The sequence below is a fragment of the Schistocerca serialis genome, chromosome 11, assembly GCF_023864345.2.
Source record: "Schistocerca serialis cubense isolate TAMUIC-IGC-003099 chromosome 11, iqSchSeri2.2, whole genome shotgun sequence".
NCBI classification, from domain to species: Eukaryota; Metazoa; Arthropoda; class Insecta; order Orthoptera; family Acrididae; genus Schistocerca; species Schistocerca serialis.
This window is the reverse complement of record NC_064648.1, coordinates 119,416,246-119,429,090: the sequence shown is the minus strand read 5'-3', so window position 1 is coordinate 119,429,090 and position 12,845 is coordinate 119,416,246. Positions and strand designations below refer to the sequence as shown.

General features: G+C 45.9%; 1 long non-coding RNA gene across 1 annotated transcript in view; it reads left to right on the top strand.

Annotated features, from left to right (window-relative positions):
• LOC126427330 (uncharacterized) overlaps positions 1-11,801 on the top strand; it is a 335,716-nt gene extending 323,915 nt beyond the window's left edge. The window contains exon 3 of the long non-coding RNA XR_007576634.1: positions 11,766-11,801. This is a non-coding gene — a long non-coding RNA (uncharacterized LOC126427330). The remainder of the gene's footprint in view (positions 1-11,765) is intronic.
• The last annotated feature ends 1,044 nt before the right edge of the window (positions 11,802-12,845 follow it).

Sequence of the window (12,845 nt, the reverse complement as noted above, 5' to 3'; positions counted from 1 at the left end):
TCCAATAACAGACCTAATGTTTCTTGCAGAAATGTGGTCTATTTCCTACCATTAAGGTTTGGTTCGATGAAACAGGGGCCTACAATCTGTTCTCCAGAATCCCACACCATACATTCGCCGACCACAGTTTTTGGTGTGGAACTTGCCGCAGCCAACATGGGTTTTCTGTTGCCCAATAATGCATGTTATGCAAATTAACATTTCCATGGTTGGTGAATGTAGCCTCATCAGTAAATAAAATCAAATTAAAAATGTGTCATCCCTCTGAATCTGAAGTCGAGCCCAACGGCAGAACTCAATGCGACGCATACAATCCGTACCAGTTAATTCTTGGTGGAGACTGATATGGTAAGGATGATATTTATGGCGATGCAGAACACGAACAACACTACTCTGGCTCATGACTGATTGCCTTGCGATATGACGCGAACTGACACAAGGATCTCGAATCACAGTGGCTACAGTACCAATTTCCGTTTTCTCGTTGGTAACATTCCTTTGCCGTATATGTTTCCGATGCATTAAAGATCCAGTTGTTCTCAGTTTATCACACACATATTTAAATGTACGACGTGTAGCGTGAGTACGTTGAGGATACCTTTGAGCGTATAACTCTCTAGCTCTCACTCAATTTCGTTGGCATTCTCCGTAAATGAGAAAAATGGTTCAAATGGCTCTGAGCACTATGGGACTCAACTGCTGTCGCCATCAGTCCCCTAGAACTTAGAACTACTTAAACCTAACGACAACACACACATCCATGCCCGAGGCAGGATTCGAACCTGCGACCGTAGCAGTCGCACGGTTCCGGACTGCGCGCCTAGAATCGCGAGACCACCGCGGCCGGCGTAAATGAGAAGCATATCGACTTGTTCTTCTAACAAGGGAACCTCCCCATCGCATCCCCCTCAGATTTAGTTATAAGTTGGCACAGTGGATAGGCTTTGAAAAACTGAACACAGATCAATTGAAAAAACAGGAAGAAGTTGTGTGGAACTGTGAAAAAATAAGCAAAATATACAAACTGAGTAGTTCATGGTAAGATATGCAACATCAAGGACACTGTGAACGCAGGAGCGCCGTGGTCTCGTGGTAACATGAGCAGCTGCGGAACGAAAGGTCCTTGGTTCAAATCTTCCATCGAGTGAAAAGTTTAATTTTTTATTTTCAGGTTATGTGTCAAACTCTAATGTTTTCATCACTTTTTTGGGAGTGATTATCACATCCACAAGAAAACGTAAATCGGGCAAGGTAGAAGAATCTTTTTACCCATTCGCCAAGAGTACAAGTTAGGTGGGTCGACAACATATTCCTGTCATGTGACGCACATGCCGTCACCAGTGTCGTATAGAATATATCAGATGTGTTTTCCTGTGGTGGAATCGGTTGACCTATGACGTTGCGATCAAATGTTTTCTGTTCCCATTGGAGAGGCACGTCCTTTCGTCTACTAATCGAACGGTTTTGCAGTGCGGTCGCAAAACACAGACACTAAACTTATTACAGTGAACAGAGACGTAAATGAACGAACGGACAGATAATAACTATGCAAAAATAAAGAAAGTAAAATTTTCACTCGAGGGAAGACTTGAACCAAGGACCTCTCGTTCAGCAGCTGCTCACGCTACCACGGAACCACGGCGCTCGTGAGCCCACATTGTCCATTATGTTGCTTATGTGGCCCATGGACTACTCAGTTTGTATATTTTGCTTATTTTTTCACAGTTCCACACAACTTCTTCCTGTTTTCTCAATTGATCTGTGTTCAGTTGATCAAGGCCTATCCACTGTGCCAACTTATAACTAAATCTGAGGGGGGTGCGATGGGGAGGTTCCCTTGTAAGAAATGCTTCATTCACATTCGCTTGATTCGACAATACTTGCCTTACCGTTCCTATTAGTGTTGTATTGCGAAACCGTCGAATGGTGTGTACTTGTCAATGGCACGTTAGATGGACATGCCGTATTAGGAGAATGTTTGCTATTTGCACGATATACGAGAGAGAATTGTCAAGAGCTTGTGCCTCGGTAAGTGCCGAAGTGATAAGGAATACTGTGCGGCTGGTCCCGGCGGAGGTTCGAGTCCTCCCTCGGGCTTGGGTGTGTGTGTTTGTCCTTAGGGTAATTTAGGTTAAGTAGTGTGTAAGCTTAGGGACTGATGAACTTAGCAGTTAAGTCCCATTAGATTTCACACACATTTCTACATTTTTTTGATACGGAATACCACTCAATCCATGATAAGAAGATTGCAGCACAGCACTGATACCAATGGTCATCACTTCGAACACCTTCCGTAGATAGAAGTTCATGCCCCCTATGTGACCTTCGTTGACCTTCCAAGACCTTATTGTTACACATCACTGTTCGTCTCGATATCCGCTATCAGAAAATAAGTACCAAACTATAGCACTACTCTTGAAAGAAAAAAAAAAAAACATAGTTGACCTTCGTATTTCTGACGTGACCCCTCCTAGCAGCAAAAAACCAACGTCATATTATGACCCCCGTTGTCCCATGCAACTTTTGTCCCACAAACATTTCGGCTCCTATCATACTTTCAGAGTTATTCAAGGTGGCAATAGTTAGTGACTCACTCTGTATATGTTATTATTGTTATTATTATTATTATTATTGTGTCAGAAAAATAGATAAAACACAGGGCAATTGTTGACAGTTTGTATAATATTTGACCAAAATTTGGCAACTTCCAGGGCATTTTCCGTTGCCTGATGAAGGCAATCTTCTCTGACGTCGGCCGGACACAGTCGATACTGTAGCACATCTTGAACAGCCTTTACTTACCCTCAGTCATAATGGGTTTTCTATCTTCAACGTATCCCCATTTTGCCAGGTTAAACCGTGATCTGCCCAGTGGGGACCTGAGCCTGTTCGAGGAATTCCAGACTGGCCAATTGTCATCGTGACAGGGCGTAAAGATTCTGAAAATAGTTTCTAACCAGAAGGGTGGGATGTCTCAGCCATCCACAGTTGCAGCCTGGCTTCTTCAAAAGTATTTGTTAGTTTCTACAATGTCCTGAGGAAACTTTTCCTCGACCGTAGTCGTCGTGGATAGGGTTGTTGCCCATGCATGGGCTGCGTTTTTTCCTGCTCGGGTTTCGTTCTGTCCCTGTTTGCAGCAGTTTCTCTTCGAACATTAGGTGGTGCAATTCCTCCAAGGTGGCAGAGCCGTTTGACTGGAGTTGACTTCAGGCAGCCTGTTATAATTCTACATGTGTGGTTTAGGGCAATATCCGCCTGTTTGGCACGTGTTGACTTACATACGTTTTTCATATTAGGTGCATTGTGCTGCCACCTACTGCCGGGTGCTCCATATCAGCGACCTCAGTGGTCATTAGACATCGTGAGAGAGCAGATTAGGGTGCTCCGCTGACCTAATGGACTTCGAACGTGGTCAGGTGATTGGGTGTCAGTTGAGTCATACGTCTGTACGCGAGATTTCCACACTCCTAAACATCCCTAGGTCGACTGTTTCCGATCTGGTGGTGAAGTGGAAACGTGAAGGGACACGTACAGCACAAAAGCGTACAGGCCGACCTCGTCTGTTGACTGACAGAGACCGCCGACAGTTGAAGAGGGTCGTAATGTGTGATAGGGAGACATCTATCCAGGCCATCACACAGGAATTCCAAACTACATCAAGAGTCACTGTAGGTACTATCACAGCTGGTCGGCAGGCGAGAAAACTTGGATTTCATGGCCGAGCGGCTGCTCATAAGCCACACATCACGCCGGAAAATTCCAAACGACGCCTCGCTCGGTGTAAGCAGCGTAAATATTGGACGATTGAACAGTGGGAAAGCGTTGTGTGGAGTGACGAATCACGGTACACAATGTGGCGATCCGAAGGCAGGGTTTGGGTATGGCGAATGCCCAGTGAACGTCATCTGCTGGCGTGTGTAGTGCCAACAGTAAAATTCGGAGGCGTTGGTGTTATGGTGTGGTCGTGTTTTTCACGTGGCGGAGTGGTTACACCACAGTAACATCCCTCTAATGTACTTGCCTGCACAGAGTCCTGTCCTGAATCCTACAGAACACCTTTGGGATGTTTTGGAACGCCGACTTCGTGCCAGGCCTCACCGACCGACATCGATACCTCTCCTCAGTGCAGCACTCCGTGAAGAATGGGCTGCCATTCCCCGAGAAACCTTCCAGCACCTGTCTGCGCGACTGGAAGTTGTCACCAAGGCTAAGGGTGGGCCAACGCCATTCTGAATTGCAGCTTTGCAACTTGTAAGTCATTGTGAGCCAGGTGTCCGGATACTTTTGATCACATTGTGTACTTTGACTAGTAACCCATGTCCGGAAACGTACCGTTTCCTTTCTATGGCGGTTCCAATTCAGATGCTTAACTCATCCACTTATGCTTGAGGAACTGAACTAGCGGTGATGCAGTAAAATTATTCGGTACTAATTCTAAAGAAAGCATAACGAAACATCGATTTATCGCTTAACTACATTTGTCTGTATTAACACTTAAACGTTACCTGCTTATATTAATCCAAAAGAAAAAAGAACCATGCTCGATGTGACGACCAGCAATTTTGTTACTGTTCTTGTACACACTCTTCATCGCACCTGGCCGGTGTCTGTTCAGTTTGTAGCGCAGCGGTCAGATCTCGTGCCAGCATCTTCCTCTGTCTCTACAGGAGTTTCGTAAATTAAACTTTGCATACGACCTCACCGGAAGTAGTCCGTAGTACGTAAAACACGTCGTCCTCTCTATCCTATGCTACACCAGAAGAAGCAGCTCTGAAACTTTTCTCTTTCCCTCTGCAGACGTTCGGTCCCGACTTGAGCACAACGCACAGAACGTTCACACAACTGTCGGAATAATCCTTTTTTGAGATGTTTTGCAAACTCGAGTGTCACATTGGATTTGAACGTCGGGTACGTCTTCAAAGAAGTGCTGTTTAGAAAACATCAATATATCGATGGCCTGCCGGAGTGGCCGATCGGTTCTAGGCGCTTCAGTCTGGAACCACACGACCGCTACGGTCGCAGGTTCGAATCCTGCCTCGGGCATGGATGTGTGTGATGTCCTTAGGTTAGTTAGGTTTAAATAGGTCTAAGGTCTAGGGGACTGATGACCTCAGATGTTAAGTCCCATAGTGCTCAGAGCCAGTTGAACCATTTGATATATCGACACTTCTCCACAGATATATCGATATCAAAATGTCAATATAGAGTGACGATATATTTTTAATATTATGTTTTTTTTTACAATTTTCGGTAAATATTTCAAGTTATTATTTTGAAATTGTAGTAGAACATAATCTTACGAGGGTAATCCCAAAAGTAAGATCTCCTACTTTTTTTGTAAGTACATAGACCTGTTTATTTCTACAATGGTTTACATCAGTTTACAACTCGAACATTTAGTTATCTTTTGACATAATCACCATTTCTGTCGATCCATTTTTGTAGACGCTGTGTGAGTTTTTGTATGCCCATGTCATACCAGCTCGTCGCCATGCTGTTAATAAAGTTGCTTGGTCTCAGGTGTAAAGTGGTATGCCCAGGATTCGTCACCCGTGACAGTTGAGTCCAGAAAGTTGTCCTGTTCGGCTGCAAGGCGGTGAAGAAATGCGCGGGAAGCATCAACTCGTTGCCTCAAGTGGTCCTCAGTCAGCATGCGTGGCACCCATCTTGCGCACACCTTCCGGTAGTTCAATGTTTCCGTTAAAATTCAGGAACCAACGTGCAGAGATCATCCAGAGTGATCCGCCGATCTTCGCGCATCCTTTGCTCAACCTTCAACACTGTCTCCTCAGAAACTGGCTGTCTCCCGCTTGTAACACTCCGGTTTATTCTTACTGACTTATCCCGCTCGACCGGGATCTGATAGCAGCCCAAATAGATATTAATTAATGTGACCGTGTACCTAATGGGGCTGGCAATCGGATTGGACTGCTACGGAATTGTTACATTCCATTTTGTCCTTCTCAAATGCTGTAATAATGATTGTCTGGTGCCAAGAAGAACAGCAACACAGCTTCATTAATCAACAACCTATATTTATCACCAAAAACACAACGTAAGGAGACAGCCACCGCCTTCGTCGTACAGAATTAATAACGGCTAATCACAGCACAGGCCTCTTTGTTATTCATTATCGTCACACGCAAATTTTAATCACTGTATCCAACACTGCAATCCAAATGATGCCGGCGCGGTAGACGCGTAATTACAATATCGGCACAAAAATGTCACTGAATCACACTAGTAATTATACTTTTTCACTTTCCCGTATATTTTTAACACAAAGGGGTTAAACCACGGCGGTGGCCACTCCCTTTGTCGGTACGGTCCTGCATTCCAGTAACAGAACTCCACCCGGCTCGGCCCGCAGCGCGTACCACACTCTACTGCTATCTCAACACTCGCTCTCGCTCTCGCCACCCGACGCACACTATCGATTGTTTGTCCTGTCGACCTGTGCTGTCGCAAAACTTATAGTAAGGGTCTACGGACCCCTTACACGCTCCTTTGTTCGTCGTGAATTTCGGTCCGACCAGCTGCAAACTCTCTAAACCACTTAAGAACATTTCTGACATCCGTGCATGGACTTCAATCGGCGTAGTGCCCTTTGCGTTCAAAGACCGAATAATTGCGCGCAATTCGCACTTGGCGGTAACATCCAACGGAAGCTCCATTCTCGACGGGTGCCGAGCCTAGACAGCGCCTCAGCGCGGCGTGCATATGTTCACACACAGCGCGTGAAGCACTCTTCATAACAGTGTGGCCAACTGCCACACAAACAGAGTTCTGTACTTATAAAAAAAATTGGAGGCCTTACTTTTGGGACTACCCTCGTACTTTGACTGTGTGAAGGAGTCTTACTACTTCCTGAACATTCATAGAGTCCAACCTTTCTCTTTGACTGTGTAAGCAAGTATACACTCCTGGAAATGGAAAAAAGAACACATTGACACCGGTGTGTCAGACCCACCATACTTGCTCCGGACACTGCGAGAGGGCTGTACAAGCAATGATCACACGCACGGCACAGCGGACACACCAGGAACCGCGGTGTTGGCCGTCGAATGGCGCTAGCTGCGCAGCATTTGTGCACCGCCGCCGTCAGTGTCAGCCAGTTTGCCGTGCCATACGGAGCTCCATCGCAGTCTTTAACACTGGTAGCATGCCGCGACAGCGTGGACGTGAACCGTATGTGCAGTTGACGGACTTTGAGCGAGGGCGTATAGTGGGCATGCGGGAGGCCGGGTGGACGTACCGCCGAATTGCTCAACACGTGGGGCGTGAGGTCTCCACAGTACATCGATGTTGTCGCCAGTGGTCGGCGGAAGGTGCACGTGCCCGTCGACCTGGGACCGGACCGCAGCGACGCACGGATGCACGCCAAGACCGTAGGATCCTACGCAGTGCCGTAGGGGACCGCACCGCCACTTCCCAGCAAATTAGGGACACTGTTGCTCCTGGGGTATCGGCGAGGACCATTCGCAACCGTATCCATGAAGCTGGGCTACGGTCCCGCACACCGTTAGGCCGTCTTCCGCTCACGCCCCAACATCGTGCAGCCCGCCTCCAGTGGTGTCGCGACCGGCGTGAATGGAGGGACGAATGGAGACGTGTCGTCTTCAGCGATGAGAGTCGCTTCTGCCTTGGTGCCAATGATGGTCGTATGCGTGTTTGGCGCCGTGCAGGTGAGCGCCACAATCAGGACTGCATACGACCGAGGCACACAGGGCCAACACCCGGCATCATGGTGTGGGGAGCGATCTCCTACACTGGCCGTACACCACTGGTGATCGTCGAGGGGACACTGAATAGTGCACGGTACATCCAAACCGTCATCGAACCCATCGTTCTACCATTCCTAGACCGGCAAGGGAACTTGCTGTTCCAACAGGACAATGCACGTCCGCATGTATCCCGTGCCACCCAACGTGCTCTAGAAGGTGTAAGTCAACTACCCTGGCCAACAAGATCTCCGGATCTGTCCCCCATTGAGCATGTTTGGGACTGGATGAAGCGTCGTCTCACGCGGTCTGCACGTCCAGCACGAACGCTGGTCCAACTGAGGCGCCAGGTGAAAATGGCATGGCAAGCCGTTCCACAGGACTACATCCAGCATCTCTACGATCGTCTCCATGGGAGAATAGCAGCCAGCATTGCTGCGAAAGGTGGATATACACTGTACTAGTGCCGACATTGTGCATGCTCTGTTGCCTGTGTCTATGTGCCTGTGGTTCTGTCAGTGTGATCATGTGATGTATCTGACCCCAGGAATGTGTCAATAAAGTTTCCCCTTCCTGGGACAATGAATTCACGGTGTTCTTATTTCAATTTCCAGGAGTGTATGTGGCACAAAAAAAGGTCCGATTGCACTAGGGGCTGGCTGTGTCAGTGGAACGACAAGATATCCGATGTTAATAAACAGCACTCTAGTTGCCTTAAAAAAATGTTTAACGTAACTAGTGTGCTATTTCTTGACGCCAGCGTACTTGAAAAACATTTGCTGAAAATGACGAACAAAAATCTAAATCACAACATTGTTCTTTGCGGTCATCGGAGACGTGTGAAGGGAAATGTTGACGTATTCGGCGCTTAGCGCTACCAACAGAAACTCCAATGTCTAACTGTACCACGCAGTTTTGACACGACAGCTGCTACGTCGTAGGCGTTTTGCAGAAATGGAAAAAAACAAACAGGAAAGTCGATATGAAGTCTTCCGGATAAATCAGTGAACGATGGATCCATCGGACACTTTATATTGTGCCACTTACATGCAGCTACCATTGTTAGCAAAGCGGTTATCGCCAAACGTAAACCAGCTTCGTTGTCCTTTCAATTCTCGCTGTAAGGGGGGGATAAGCACGCTGCTAGCTTGTTGGTGTACAGAATATCTAATAGTAAATTAATACTTAAATATACAGCTCCAAAACTGGCAGTACATTTACAATGTGAAGCCGATATTTTTATAGGCGGGTGCGTCGATATTCTTCCTTCAATATATCATAAACATGTATTATTTTCGATATGTCGAAAGCCGTTAATGATATTTTGGTAAACGTCGATGTATCGGACTACCGATATTTTTAAAAATATCAACAGTCCTACTTCAAAGCCGGCCGGAGTGGCCGAGCGGTTCTAGGCGCTACAGTCTGGAACCGCGCGAGCGCTACGGTCGCAGGTTCGAATCCTGCCTCGGGCATGGATGTGTGTGATGTCCTTAGGTTAGTTAGGTTTAAGTAGTTCTAAGTTCTAGGGGACTGATGACGTCAGAAGTTAAGTCCCATAGTGCTCAGAGCCATTTGAACCAACCTGCTTCAAAGCGTTCACCGAACATCCGAATTTCTGCACTTTTTCGTTTTGTGGTAGTTTCGTTTTTAATTTTAGTCAAATCGCTCCTGACGTCGTCGTTTGATCGGGAGGTGAGTGGGCAACCTTTGAACACGTTTATCTCTTGTACGAAAAACTGTGGAGAATGTCTTGAATACTTGATTTATGAATCTCGCTACGTTGCGATTTGCGACTCACAGCGGCTGCACATTCACTGCTTAACACTGCCTGTTCAGAAGTGACTGGTTGAATGCACACCTCTCGTTTGCGGTTGTTAGTTCAAGTTGCTGCGCCGACGGTCCTTATACGCAAGGAATGAAATCAATCTCGTAACTTTTTGGACGTATGTTGTACTGTTCTTTAAAAACACTAAGTTGCTATGTGAGTGGATGGCGAAGAATCTGTATGTTTTTTTCAAAAATTGAAAGAATCATATACTACACGATTAATAGTATAAGTTGCTGTATGAGTGGATGGAGAAGAATCTGTATGTTTTTTTCAAAAAGTGAAAGAATCATATACTACACGATTAATAGTATTAGTAACATTCCAAACAGTTCAGCATATGACATCGTAGTCTTGTGGTACAACGAATTGTCCCAATCGCTGAGGCGTTAGCTGTATTGATATTCAGGTGTTTCTTGAGTCCTGTGCTTGCAACAATTGCCATCGTGATTTTCGTATATCTAATTTGTTTCTTTTTCTTTATCTGTATATAAATCCCAAGTTACTCCTTCTTCCTATCCTGTCCTTCCTCATTTATTTCTTTACCCTCATATTGATATTCGTCCTCTGATGCATATGCCCTGTCATCTGTTTCTTTCCCACTTCACTTGTTGCTTTGTTTCATAACTCTGAATTATTTCTTCCTCACATCTGCAACTTTTCCTTCACATCCTTGTTCTGCATTGTCTGTTTGTTCTATCTCTACTATTTCTTACACCTCATCTATTTCTCTGTCCTCCATCTGTATATCCTCCCCCGCCCTATTCCGCCTCTTTTTTCGTTCTGTCTCATCTGTTTCCTCTTCCTTATAAACATTTCTTCATCTTATGTTCTCTCATACATTTATCCCCCCCCCCTTTCCTGTACTCACACCATTTTGTTTTATCCAATCCATTTTCCCTACTCATCAATTTCTTGTTGTCCTGCAACTGCTTTCTTTTCCCTTCCTCCTCTATCTTCATCAACATTTTGTTCTTCCTGATTTGTTTAATTACACTTATCAACCTGCTTGTTCTTCCTCACCTGTTTCTATCATCTCTTTATCCACTTGATGTGGATCTTATTTGCTTCTTCTTAGTTATTTGCTTATCCTTCCTAATCTTTTTCTTCCACCTTATCTGTTTCTTCCATCTCACCTCTTTCTTGCAGGTCATGTGGTTTTTTTCCACCTTGGCTGTTTCTCGAAACTCATATCTCTCTTCCATCTCATCTCATTCTTCCAGCTCATCTATTTCTTTTACCTCATCTCTTGCATCTCATCTGGGTATTCCATATTGTCTGGTTCATCCACCGTAGCTCTTCTCTTACATCTCATCCGTTCTTCCATATCATCTAATTCTTGCACATCATCTCTCTTTTTCATCCTATCTCTCTTTTCCACCCCACCTGTCTTTTCACCGCATCTACCTTTTATCATGTCTCTCTTCATCCCATCTGTCTTTCCCATAGCTTCTCCCTTTCCACCCCACCTGTCTTTTCCATCTCATCTGTCTTTTCCATCTCATTTGTCTTTCCCACCTCATCTCTCTTTGGCACCCCATCTGTCTTTTGCACCTGATCTCTCTTTACCACATGATGTCTGTTTTCCACCCGATCTCTCTTTTCCACCCCATCTGTATTTTCTATCCCATCTATCTTTTATCATATCTGCCTTCCATCCCATCTGTATTTTCCATACCTTTTTCCTTTCCACCTCATCTGCCTTTTCCACCTCACCTCTCTTTTGCACCCTTCCTCCCCCCCCCCCCATCTTTCTTTCACACCCATCTCTTTCTTCCACGTCATCTTGCAGGTCACCTGTTTGTTTCACCTCAGCTGTTTCTCACACTTCATCTTTCTCTCTTCCATCTCATCTATTTTGGCCACCTCATTTCTTTCATCTGCCTCATCTCTTTCATCCAGGGCACATGTTTCTTCCACGTAGTCTGTTTCTACCTATTCATTTGTATGCTACTTTTCCTTCATTGTATGCTACTTTTCCTTCATTGTGTTATTGTATCTCACATGCTTTTTCTTTCAGGTATGTATCTTCTCCTTTAATTTCTTCTGTTACCTGTCAGCTTCTTCACCCCGACCTGTTCGTTCATCATCTCTCTCCTTCTTTTCTGTCTCCTCACTGCCCCTGACAATACCACCATCATATGTATCATATTCTTCCCCACAACCTCGACTGCCTCGGCACTCTATGTGTGACGTGTGACTCGGTGCGCCTGCAGGCCCGCAGTGAGAGGAGGGGGCTGCGGCCATGTGGTGGGTGACGGCGGCGGGGTGGCTGCTGGCGGGGTGGGCGGCGCTGCTGTGGGCGGCGTGGGTGGCGCTGCGGCGCTACTCGTCGCTGCTGCACGGCACGTGGGCGGCGCTCGGCGTCCCCCACCCGCCGCCGGAGCCGCTGTTCGGCAACGTGCGGCCCGTGCTCACGTTCCGAGAGGCGGCCGCCGACGGCTACCGCCGGCTCTACGAGGCCTTCCCCCGGGCCAGGTACATCGGCATCTACCAGGCCCGCCACCCCACCCTGCTGGTCAGTACCTGCTACATACTCAGCTGTGGTCCTTGTCTTCTATTTGATATAAGCTAATTTGGGCGTGATGCATTTTGATTAATGAAAAGATGCTCCCGTTGCTCAAGTCGAACTTTCCACACACGAGAGGTTTCGATCTTCGTATTAGGCCATTATCAAGTGTATCTGAAACTGGTGAACCGTGATTTATTTTCAAAGTATAATCTTAAGAATTTATTTTATTTACTAGCGACTCATCAAGAACATTAACACATTTAATCACACTATGTAAGCATTGTGAAAATTACCGAACTATCAGTTTAATAAGTGACAGCTGCAAAACACTAACGCGAATTCTTTACAGACGAATGGAAAAACTGGTAGAAGCGGACCTCGGGGAAGATCAGTTTGGATTCCGTAGAAATGTTGGAACACGTGAGGCAATACTAACCTTACGACTTACCTTAGAAGAAAGATTAAGAAAGGGCAAACCTACGTTTCTAGCATTTGTAGACTTAGAGAAAGCTTTTGACAATGTTAACTGGAATACTCTCTTTCAAATTATGAAGGTGGCAGGGGTAAAATACAGGGAGCGAAAGGCTATTTACAATTTGTACAGAAACCAGTTACACGAGTCGAGGGACATGAAAGGGAAGCAGTGGTTGGGAAGGGAGTGAGACAGGGTTGTAGCCTCTCCCCGATGTCATTCAATCTGTATATTGAGCAAGCAGTAAAGGAAACAAAAGAAAAGTTCGGAGTAGCTATTAAAATTCATGGAGAAGAAGTAAAAACTTTGAGG